General features: G+C 43.9%; 1 protein-coding gene across 4 annotated transcripts in view; it reads right to left on the reverse strand.

Moving 5' to 3' along the window:
* The window catches only part of DLGAP4 (DLG associated protein 4), a 332,681-nt gene that overhangs the window by 251,930 nt on the left and 68,007 nt on the right, over nucleotides 1-12,744 (reverse strand). For 3 of the 4 annotated variants that reach the window (XM_053393984.1, XM_053393981.1, XM_053393982.1), the window contains exon 2: nucleotides 10,989-11,170. The gene's annotated coding sequence lies outside the window, so the exon portion shown is untranslated. The remainder of the gene's footprint in view (nucleotides 1-10,988; nucleotides 11,171-12,744) is intronic. The other variant, XM_053393983.1, reaches the window with a different exon arrangement.

Raw genomic sequence — 12,744 nt, forward strand, 5'->3', positions numbered from 1 at the left:
GAAACTGTAAGAGAGAGGGAGAGGGAGGGAGAGAGAGAGAGGGAGAGAGAAAGAGAGAACACAGAAAAATGCATCAAGCAATTGTAATTAAGAGGAAAATATACACGTGTAATTATTTTAAAAGGCATCTGAGGTCCCTAGGAAGGAGAAACGGTTTGAGGAATGAGGTTCCTTCTTGCTGGGGAACACCCCAGTACTAATCAAGGAACCATTACAATGATAACTGCAATCAAGAGCTACAGCAACACCTATCAAAACCCCAGCCTTGAAAATGAGGAGCAATTTCATTCAGAGCATGAAACAAGATGGCATGTGGCACCTCTAGCGTATTTAGCAATTTCCAATCAGCCCTTTTCATTTTCTTTTAAGCAAAACACACATCCCAACAAGTGAAGAAAGAGAGAGGCGGTGTTATGTGTGACTATTAAAAGCAAAAAGGAAGAACAATACTTTCTAAATTTTATCTGTACAGAAACGTAATTCATTTACATGCAGAGTTATTTTAAATGGGTCTTACATAAGTTGCAAGCACTTGCTACTTTCAAAATGCTATATTTATAGTGGTACACAGAGCTATATTCAGTTTGGTCTCTGCATCAGCTTCGAAATACACACAAACAGGCATGCGTATTAGTTGCAGGTGCTTAACATTGTTAACAAGGTCTATTAAAAATCCCAACTGTTATTTAGGGTGCCTGATAATTATATTCTTCATGCACCAGAGAATTTTTTCCAAAAAAATCAAACCCTCGGAGAATCTCCTTTCATCCAGGCAGACTATGATTGGAGTGGACGAGGGGAAAAGTCTCTCTTGGGTCTGGGCTGAGGATTAACAGTTATTTAATATTAGGAAGGGTAAAAATGCAAAGGAAGCACTGGAATCAGGGAAGGGAGAGAGACAGAGAATGCGACTTCTGGCTCAAGTGTTCCAAGCATGCAAACAGACAGATAAATTAATGTTGAAAGGCTAGTGTTTGCAAATATGCAGATCATATGGTAACGTGTCAGGAAAATGCGGCTCGTTGTAGCTTGCAGTTGAGTGTATTCGTTATAAACTTAGGTTTTCCCCCTTTGCAATGTGAGAAATGGCCTTGAGAGGGTTCAAGGTGTAAAATGTGCCTGAATACATAAGCAGAACTCTGTTGCGTTTGGGGAATAAACACTCAGGAGTCAGGCATATCTGCAGAAGGTATGCTCAGCACAAAAGCTAGCATCTTGCAGTTTGAGGAGTGGCTGGTCCCAGTAACAGGCATGGTATCTGGGCTTGCCCTCTCTCTTTCTCTCACACATAGAAAACCATTTGTGTGTGTGGCAGCAGTGGTTTCAAATCAATTCTATACCAACTTCCAGCTATAGCAGCCATTCTTTTAGGACAGGAGTCCCCAAACTAAGGCCTGTGGGCCAGATAAGGCCCGAGGGACTTGTTTATCCAGCCCGCTGTGACCCCCGCTGCCCACTGCCATTGCCCGGTCTTACCGGCACTGTGCTGTGCAGCTGCCCACTTCCGGGTCAGAGGAGTACCAGAAAAAGCTTGTGCGCATGCACTAGCATTATTTGCGCATGCGCAAGCGTCATTTCCGGTGCACATCCAGGTCGGAGGAGGCCTGTGCACATGCGCACAAGCTATTTCCGGTGCTCCTCCGACCCGGAAGTGCGCCGGAAATAGCGTGTCTGCACGCGTATGGGCGCGCGCTCCCCCGCCCTCCGGCCTGCGCTGGAGACATTGGCCTGAGGCACGGTAAGTTTGCTGACCCCTGATTTAGAATGTCTCACTCATGCAAACAATGCATGCAGAACTCAAGACACATTGGCTTCTTGTATCCTGCTGTAGAGCAGCTTCTTGGTGAATCAGCCCAGCAGTATGCGGAACATCCCAAACTCACTGATTTCTGCAGGCCCCAGTGACATTCACACAATGGCCTCTTCCCACACATGTAGTTTGTGGCCCAGAACTTGAGTCAACAAATATTGACTCAAAAACCCTAGGTGCCACAAGTAGAGAGGATCATGAGAATGGGCCTTACTTGGTTCATTTTATGAACAATGCTATTTAATTAAAGAGGTACTGACTTGCAATTTCCCCGTTGATTAGGGACAATAATCTTAGGACGCTTAGCTGCCAACAACAGGATGAAGCATACCACTTATAAGAAGGGACATGTGTCAATTCCCAACTTGTTGATTGTCAGAAACACCAATTGCAAATTTGCTCTGGTGCATGATATAGTGTCAGTTGGGGTGATGCGTGTTGAGCAAGTTATCTGTTTCTGTACTGCAAGTTTATATTACATCTCATATGTCATACCTGGGACAGGATTGTAGCAGCCCCTCACAGTATCTTTGGGTTAGAAGTTGGACTAATGCAGGCATAGGCAAACTTGGCCCTTCAGATATTTTTGGGACTACAATTCCCATCATCCCTGACCACTGGTCCTGTTAGCTAAGGATCATGGGAGTTGTAGTCCCAAAACAACTGGAGGGCCGAATTTGCCTATGCCTGGACTAATGCTTCATAGGCAGCGCCCACTTTTCCAGTAGGTCCTTCTGAAGGGGGAAGAGCATGACAGAAGATTATGCAAATACCAACGTCTATAAATCCACCATCTGCATAATTCAAGATAGAAGAAAATGAAGTTGTCTTTCATTCAAGACAGAGTTAACTTATATTATTCAACACCACAAGATGTGGCGATGGCCATTACCTTAGATAGCTCTCCTGACATGTTGTACCCTTGATCAATACAATGAAAACCTCTCAGACAACCTCTCAGACAGAATGCAACAAATCCCTATATTTCTTGCACTTAAGAGACAGAGACTGCAGCTATGAGCTGTGACAGACCCACATTTACTCTATGAGTCAGGCACAGAGGAGGATGTGTAATACAACACCTACATATTTTGTTCCTATCTATAATGGCATGCAGAAGAAGCAAAGGAGCCGAATGCAACATGCTGGATAGAATAATCCAGGCGACAAATCAGACACTTGATTCTCCATATTTTGTTTCCATGACATACTCTTATTTCACTCTCTTTTGTTCCTAGTCCCGCCCTTGACTGTGATGAATGTCCATCTTCTAAACAACTCATCATAAAAATGAAAAACTGTCTTCTATGCCGAGTGTACATGCCCAGATATCATTCATTTCATGTTGTGTTTCCTCCACAGCTGTAAAACTCATAGTATTTTTAATACTGCAATACAGCTCACATGAATCACAAGGTGATCCGAGAATCCCCTTGTTTTGCTGATTCACAAGGTTTTCTTTGCCTTTGTTATTCAGTGGTACCTCGGGTTAAGTGCTTAATTCGTTCCGGAGGTCCATTCTTAACCTGAAACTGTTCTTAACCTGAAGCACCACTTTAGCTAATGGGGCCTCCCGCTGCCACCGCGCCGCCGGAGCACAATTTCTGTTCTCATCCTGAAGCAAAGTTCTTAAGCCGAGGTACTATTTCTAGGTTAGTGGAGTCTGTAACCTTAAGCATATGTAACCTGAGGTACCACTGTAGTTAAAATAACAATAAATGGTTCTGAAAAATAGATGGTGAATGAAAGGAACATAACTGCTATTTTCCATTAATTTAAATAGTTTTAAAGAAATTAATTTTGTTATTCCTTACTCAAGGAAGAAATTCCTACTCTGTATTAACAGCCCCCCTCTACTCAACGTGAATTGAATATATTTCAAAAGGGTAGCTGTGTTAATATCTCTTGGAGCAAACCCAATGGAGTACTCCAGCACTTTAAAAATTGGACAAATTCATTGATCAGAAGCCAAAGAATTACTTTACATGTGCCCAAGGAGCTGGCAAGCTGGCGGGATTTTTGAATTGTATGTGGAGGAAGTGGGGCAATGTTTAAGTGTGCCTGAAAAACTTAGAGGGGTTCTTTATAGCTTTGTCAGGCTTGCAGCTGCAATTTTTTATTTTTTCAGACTGTTCTAGTCTCAGGGGATATGTGTGTACGTGAGAGAGGGAGAGAGGAAGCAGAAATGTTCGCCACCACTTTTTTGTGATGGCTGCCATTCCATTTCCATCTAGGAAATTTAAAAGAGCAGCCACCAGCTCAAAAAAGTTTTAAAGAACTCCAGTAAATTTCCCCTGCGATGATATTCCCCCAACACCCCAAAAGATGAAAAAAGAGAGACATTTTTACTCCTTAGAATACAGTTTAAGATGAAGCCCTGAGGCATAAGGCCAAAGGTCCATCTAGTCCAGCACTCTTTTCACAGTGGCCATCCAGAAACCTATGGGAAGTTCACAAACAGGACCTAAGTGCAACAGCAGCCTCTTCTCCTGGGGTTTCCAGCAACATATATTCTGAAGCTTGCTGCTGCCAACAGTGAAGATAGGTGTGCAATAGCCTTCTTTGCTATTGATCTCTACGTGCACACAACATTTGTGCTGACCTTTTATCCCATGATAAGTTCTGCCCAGCGATATCACAAATGTAGTGGGAGAGGGGGCAGTCTAGCCAAAGCAGCTTAACCTACTCTTCAAGTGGAAAAGTATCCCAGAGTAGCTTACAAATGGCTAATGGAAACAATATCAGAGTGCCGGGGGGGGGGGTTGCTGTTCAAGAAGCACGTACCTCAGCACTTTCTGGGGAATGCAAGAAATATTGGGCATTTGCTTGGATTGCAGCGCTAGCTTTTGTGTGCTAGCATGAACATATGTATATGTGTTTCTGTGTGTGCGTGCACATACATCTACTTTATGCAACTATCTGGTAGATCGCATTCTAGTTCAAGAAACTATATCTGAAAACATTTTGTTTGTCTTTAAGGTGCTGTAGGACTCAATTCTAGTATTTCATGCAGGGATTTTTATAATATATATTTTTATTAGCAACAGCATAAATCAATACAAACAACAGATACAGTGGTACCTCGGGTTAAGTACTTAATTCGTTCCAGAAGTCCGTTCTTAACCTGAAACTGTTCTTAACCTGAAGCACCACTTTAGCTAATGGGGCCTCCCGCTGCCACCGCACCACCGGAGCACAATTTCTGTTCTCATCCTGAAGCACTATTTCCGGGTTAGCGGAGTCTGTAACCTGAAGCGTATGTAACCTGAACCATATGTAACCTGAGGTACCACTGTAATGGGTATTCATCATCAGGTAAAAAGCAAAATTCAGGCATGACATGTATAAGACAGAAAATAATACAGCATATTAAGTTAAATAACCAAGCCCAAAAGATGTATGCATTACAGGGGGTTTAGGTTCCCCCGGGGTGAGGGTTAATAAAGGAAATAAATATAAACCAATCAGCATCAAAAGTATTTTTTTTTGTCACCACTTTCTTTTTTGTGGCAAGGCAAGGCAAGGTTAAAGAGAACATGAGCAACGATAAAGGGTTTGAAATGAATAATGTACCGTGCAAGGTTGAAAGCATGGCAAGACTAGACAAATGGGCAAAGGCATGCCAGCAAATGTTAAATCTCTTGGAGGTGGACGGGAAAAGGAAAAGGAACTTTTGTCAGTGCCATTCAAAGATGCTTAAGAAGCTGAGTAATCAGTTTTTGGAGAACAGATTTAGGATTGGAGGGAAGTCCTTCAAGCTGTAAGAAAGTTTAGACAATGAAACAAAAGCACCAAACATGGATGGAGTCTCCCCCCGCCCCTTCTGAAGGTGTTTAAAAGAGGAAACTAAAGGTCCGTATAGTTAAAGCTGTGGTTTCCCCAGTAGTGATGTATGGAAGTGAGAGCGGGACCATAAAAAAGGCTGATCGCTGAAGAATTGATGCTTTTGAATTATGGTGCTGGAGGAGACAATTGAGAGTCCCATGGACTGCAAGAAGATCAAACCGATCCATTCTTAAGGAAATCAGCCCTGAGTGCTCACTGGAAGGACAGATCGTGAAGCTGAGGCTCCAATACTTTGGCCACCTCATGAGAAGAGAAGACTCCCTGGAAAAGACCCTGATGTTGGGAAAGATGGAGGGCACAAGGAGAAGGGGACGACAGAGGACGAGATGGTTGGACAGTGTTCTCGAAGCTACAAACATGAGTCTGACCAAACTGCGGGAGGCAGCGGAAGACAGAAGTGCCTGGAGTGCTCTGGTCCATGGGGTCACGAAGAGTTGGACGTGACCAAATGACTAAACAACAACATATAAGCATGGAAAAGGGATTTTACATGAAGGAGAGCCTATGAGATGACTCTCAAGGGTGGACTTAAACATTCTTACATTTAGCCCTACAAAAAAATGAAACAGGAGCTGCAGAAAAAAAGAGGGCTTATACAATGGATTGTGCCCCCTATTCCTATCATCACTCTGGTTAAGTAAATCTCTCTCATACTTATAACTCTGGAAGTTAGTGGAGGCTGATCCATTAGGGAGAATGGGGCACTGCTCCATCAAGCTCAGTCCACCCTAAGCTGGGTCCCATTTATCTACCCCCATCCTTATCAACAATTTAGAGGGAGGGCACTGGCTCTCAGCTTCCTCCTCATTAGTGACAGATTCAAACTCGTAGATCATTAAGCAAACAGTCTGTGAGCACCTAGAAAGGAATGCTGTGATCACCAATAGTCAGCATGGATTTCTGAAAAATAAGTCATGTCAGACTAACCTGATCTCGTTTTTTGACAGAATTACAAGCCTGGTAGATGAAGGGAACGCAGTGGATGTAGCCTACCTTGATTTCAGCAAGGCATTTGACAAGGTGCTCCATGATATTCTTGTAAAGAAGCTGGTAAAATGCGGTCTTGACTATGCTACCACTCAGTGGATTTGTAACTGGCTGACTGACCGAACACAAAGGGTGCTCATCAATGGTTCCTCTTCATCCTGGAGAAAAGTGACTAGTGGGGTGCCACAGGGTTCTGTCTTGGGCCTGGTCTTATTCAACATCTTTATCAACGACTTGGATGATGGACTCAAGGGCATCCTGATCAAATTTGCAGATGACACCAAACTGGGATGGGTGGCTAACACCCCAGAGGACAGGATCACACTTCAAAATGACCTTGACAGATTAGAGAACTGGGCCAAAACAAACAAGATGAATTTTAACAGGGAGAAATGTAAAGTATTGCACTTGGGCAAAAAAAATGAGAGGCATAAATACAAGATGGGTGACACCTGGCTTGAGAGCAGTACATGTGAAAAGGATCTAGGAATCTTGGTTGACCACAAACTTGACATGAGCCAACAGTGTGACGCGGCAGCTAAAAAAGCCAATGCAATTCTGGGCTGCATCAATAGGAGTATAGCATCTAGATCAAGGGAAGTAATAGTGCCACTGTATTCTGCTCTGGTCAGACCTCACCTGGAGTACTGTGTCCAGTTCTGGGCACCACAGTTCAAGAAGGACACTGACAAACTGGAACGTGTCCAGAGGAGGGCAACCAAAATGGTCAAAGGCCTGGAAACGATGCCTTATGAGGAACGGCTAAGGGAGCTGGGCATGTTTAGCCTGGAGAAGAGGAGGTTAAGGGGTGATATGATAGCCATGTTCAAATATATAAAAGGATGTCACATAGAGGAGGGAGAAAGGTTGTTTTCTGCTGCTCCAGAGAAGCGGACACGGAGCAATGGATCCAAACTACAAGAAAGAAGATTCCACCTAAACATTAGGAAGAACTTCCTGACAGTAAGAGCTGTTCGACAGTGGAATTTGCTGCCAATGAGTGTGGTGGAGTCTCCTTCTTTGGAGGGCTTTAAGCAGAGGCTTGACAACCATATGTCAGGAGTGCTCTGATGGTGTTTCCTGCTTGGCAGGGGGTTGGATGGATGGCGGCTAATGGATTGAGGTTGAATCCTGACAAGACAGAAGTACTGTTTTTGGGGGACAGGGGGCGGGCTGGTGTGGAGGACTCCCTGGTCCTGAATGGGGTAACTGTGCCCCTGAAGGACCAGGTGCGCAGCCTGGGAGTCATTTTGGACTCACAGCTGTCCATGGAGGCGCAGGTCAATTCTGTGTCCAGGGCAGCTGTCTACCAACTCCACCTGGTACGCAGGCTGAGACCCTACCTGCCCGCGGACTGTCTCGCCAGAGTGGTGCATGCTCTGGTTATCTCCCGCTTGGACTACTGCAATGCGCTCTACGTGGGGCTACCTTTGAAGGTGACTCGGAAACTACAACTAATCCAGAATGCGGCAGCTAGACTGGTGACTGGGGGCGGCCGCCGAGACCATATAACACCGGTCTTGAAAGACCTACATTGGCTCCCAGTACGTTTCCGAGCACAATTCAAAGTGCTGGTGTTGACCTTTAAAGCCCTAAACGGCCTCGGCCCAGTATACCTGAAGGAGCGTCTCCACCCCCATCGTTCTGCCCGGATGCTGAGGTCCAGCGCCGAGGGCCTTCTGGCGGTTCCCTCATTGCGAGAAGCAAAGCTACAGGGAACCAGGCAGAGGGCCTTCTCGGTAGTGGCGCCTGCCCTGTGGAACGCCCTCCCATCAGATGTCAAAGCGATAAATAACTACCTGACATTCAGAAGGCATCTTAAGGCAGCCCTGTTCAGGGAAGTTTTTAATCTGTGATATTTTAGGGTATTTTTGGTTTCTATGGAAGCCGCCCAGAGTGGCTGGGGAAACCCAGCCAGATGGGCGGGGTACAAATAATAAATTATTATTATTATTATTATTATTGGACTTGATGGCCCTTGTGGTCTCTTCCAACTCTATGATTCTATGATTCTATTCTATGATTCTATAACTCAGTAGGGAGGAAGCTGGAATTAGTTGGTTTGGCCTATCGGTATCTCTGGCTCCACCTGCTGTTGGCCTCCCAACCTCCCACCCTACTGATCCAGTGAGCACCACCTGCCACTGCTAGAGAGGAATTTTACATAGAAAGCAAGGAAGGAAACCTGCTTCTGAATACTAGTAACATGTTTCCTGAAAACACATGTTTTCTTAAAAAAATTTTTTTTTTGTATCTACAGCATCAGATTTCCAGGCAATGAAAGTGATAAAAACAAAGAAAAGCTGCTGCACCCCGAAGTGATAGCATGGGGAAAAAATATTACTGGATGTTACAGCTTTCCACAAAGACTCTGTGCTGCAAGGGATATCAATTTAAAAGAGTCTCACCAAAAAGCAATTGAGCATATCACTATAACAGGCAGTCAAGGAGGAATTCTGATACAGCCATTTCCCCTCTTTCTAGAAGCTTGCTTCTTTAATACCCTTTTCTTCTCCTTTCATCAGCCTTTAAGGAGTGTGGCTGAACCATGCTCACCAACATTCCAGCTCCTTATCTTATGGGTCTATTGATCCATAAAACGACAAGAGACCTCTGTATGGCTCTCAGAATCTTCGAGACATTATATTTTGTTATTGAGATTTCATGTGTGCTTCTTGAAACTTTGCTCTACACAGAATTGCTCTATTGATCTGAGGGTAATGAGACAAGAACTTTCAAAATGGGCAGCTTTTCTGTAACATTGAGAATACTTAGTGCCCTGCACTCATTACAGGTGCATAGAGGCTTCCATCATGCCATCTGTCAACAAATCAAAGCAAGGTTCCCACTTCGGATTTGAAACGCTTCTGGGCTGTCACTGTTTTCAGGTGGGACTCAATTACTTACCAGCAAATAATAATTATTATTATTATTATTATTATTATTATTATTATTATTATTATTTAGATTTATATATCACCCTTTGTCATAAGATCTTAGGGCAGTTTACAGAATAAAATACAGAATAAAATCAAGTAAAGAAGTAAAACAAAACAGCAAAACACTTCAGGTTGGGCAAGCAAAGTTGATTTACATGTGCTACTATCTCCCACTCCCTTCCCTCCAAAAGTGCGGGACAGCACTTCCTAGATGCAATGTCAGCTAACCTCCCTGCAAATAGACCAGGATGAGTGCACAATAAACTTCTGACATTGTCTAACCTCCCTTCAAACAGCCAGGATGCGATCAACAAAACAGGAAGCAACCTCCATCCTCAGGGCTATCTGCCAAGTTTATATTTCAATGTAGACATGACCTAGGAGTACCCAGCTATTAGCAGTATTGCAAATCCAGTGATCCCAACCATTATTTTGTGCCATGTGAATGCAGTTTTTCCAGTTCCACTAGAAGGTACCTGAAGCTCACACTAACACCAGACTTACTAGCCCTGCCCATGTGGGCCAAACAAAAGATATTGAATGCATTGGGAGGCAGGAATGAATATACAGCAGTAGGCACCACCACTGACCTCCCTGTGTTTATGGGCTCTTCTATACAGCATCAACATGTGTGTGGTCTGGAGGCACATGAGGCCACTTCCTTGCCATAGCTAAGCAGAGCTAGGTCTGGTCAGTACCTGAGCACCCAGGAATCACATTGTATGTCCAACAGCAAATGGCATGGTGGGGTTCTGCCACTCGCACCACCTCTGTGTGCATGTGTGTGTGTGTGTGTGTGTGTGTGCATGCTCACTCACTCACTCACTCACTCACCCACACCCACCTACCCACCCATACACCTGCCACGTACTTCCATATGGCGTACGCAGCCTAAGCCTTCCCTCATTATGGTCAGAGGTTTCCTCTGCAATGGGTTATTACCATCTGGATCACCAGAATGCAATATTAAACAGAAACAAAAGACAGAAGGTTTTGCCACTTCTTCATAGAAAACCTTGCTTCACATTGCTCTAAGTGGAAACAAGTCAACCATGGAAAACAGAACAGACAAATGCCCTCATTTGTGTAATTATAATAGCTCATTGAATCAGAGATCATCATAGCGACCATCCTAACTTCTCAAATCAAACCACAAAAATTCAATTCCACATAACTATTTTTCCTTGTGTTATTCCTGTTTCTAGGGTGCATTAAGGAGAAAGAACATTTCCCCCCTTTGTGTACACTCTTCTAATATATATTTTTAGGCTAATAAAAATGCACTGCAGAGTTACTTAAATATGTAATTATCCAATTTATCCAGATCATAATGATGGTACCAGTACAAAAGTTGAACAATGTTATATACCCCTATGAAAAAACACACACCGTTGCGTGGTACTCACCATAAGAATGGTCATCCAGGGATTCAGTTTTTCTTCAGGAACAATCCTGCTTGTAACAGGAACCCCGTCGGTTCTGCACACACAACTGCTTGCTGTGTGGATACTTGGTTGGATAAAAGGAGGAAACGGTTGTGGTTTGTTGGTGATGGCCACACAAGAGCCGGCTGAATAGACTCTTCGGTCTGGAGAAGAAATGAAAAACACAGGTTGGAAAACTTCATAGCACAGAGGTGGTCTACCAACAGGCCTAGCTCCCCATAGAGCAAATCCTTGCCACCTTCCATTTTGTGTACATGACTGAAGGTGGGTAAAAAGGAATATGAAGCAGTCCACCAGTGTTGAAAGATGGCGGCAGTAATCTTAGGATACAATAATGGGTTAGGGTGTGTGGCTCATCCCACACTACAAACCCAGAGAGCTCACAATGTGGATGAAGGGCAGTTTTTCTATGCATTTAAAGGCCAGTTTACCCAGTTACAAGATTAGAAAGGGCACACTGTACCTAAAGAAAATGGAAATGAAAGCAAACTGCTGGACTTAATCTGCCTTGAGCCCTGAAGATAAAATGCCACAAACAGGGAAGAAATAAGACTGTGCTGCTGAGCAGTTCGCAGTTCTTCTAGCTACATGTTTGATAACTTTCAAGGCCAATATGCACCACCACCTTTGAGCCTATATTCCTTCTGTGGTGACTTTCTGTCAGACTGGGCAGATAGCAAAGCAATTGTCTGAGTGCTCCACTGGGAGCCCAGGTGTTGATTAAGTGCTTCATCACCCATGATTATGAGTTTGTACTGATGTGTTAAATTGGCACATGGAACCTTTGTGGTATGTTCAGGAAATGGCTATGCCAAAAATGGAAAACAGGTCTCAAAAAGTTGTCAAGAGAATCAACTCTGAAAGGTGCTGGAGATAAGAAACTAACTGCAAATTACATGCAGACCTATGTGGAGTTTTTGGAGAAAGATTAGGAGCAAAGAAGTGGTTGAAGAGATGCTTAACTCTTTCCACATCTAAAAGTCCATTACAAATCATGTCCCAACATCACCCCCCCCCCCAGAATTCCAAACACACATTTCATTCTCCAAACCTAGTGTTATGAGTTTGGGGGTGGTAAGCTGTATGCCTGAGCCCACTTCAAATTCCTTGATCCAGCGCAGATTCAATTCCTGGAAGTAAGGGCTATTAAGGTAACAAAGGAAGTGGCTCTGTGCCAGACTGAAAATGGGTGGGCTACCCTCCCTCATCTTGCTGGTAGGTAGAAAGACAGAGGCCAGAGTTGAGTTATGTGAGCTAGAATGTAGAAGCAAGGCTGCAGGCTGGGTGGTTGGGAGACAGAACCGTGCCTGAAATACAAGACTGTGGATATGGGAGAAGGAAGACCCTCTAGGGGTGTTAATGCTTCTTTGTCGTAAGCTTGGGTTGTATATATGTGCAAATAAACCATATATTATACAGACTCCACAGTCCCCACTGCTTCTCATTCCAAAGGAAACACAAACCCTGGGTAAGCGCCTGGAACCCCTGGAATCTCACACCGCTCAGAGATTGGGGTAGCATGCAACAATATATTTGGTGCTCCATAGGTCAAAAGCAGATAGGGGAATCAATTTAGAGCAGATCTCTGATATGGAAGAAGAATTAGGCACTACCCCCTTGCCCCTTTCTCCACTCAAAATCTGCCTTTCCTCATTTTTCTTACGTTTTTGCAGTACTCATCTCCGTGCAATGTATAGTTCTGCTCGAAATGTGAAGA

This window comes from Podarcis raffonei, chromosome 6 (genome assembly GCF_027172205.1).
Source record: "Podarcis raffonei isolate rPodRaf1 chromosome 6, rPodRaf1.pri, whole genome shotgun sequence".
Taxonomy (NCBI): Eukaryota; Metazoa; Chordata; class Lepidosauria; order Squamata; family Lacertidae; genus Podarcis; species Podarcis raffonei.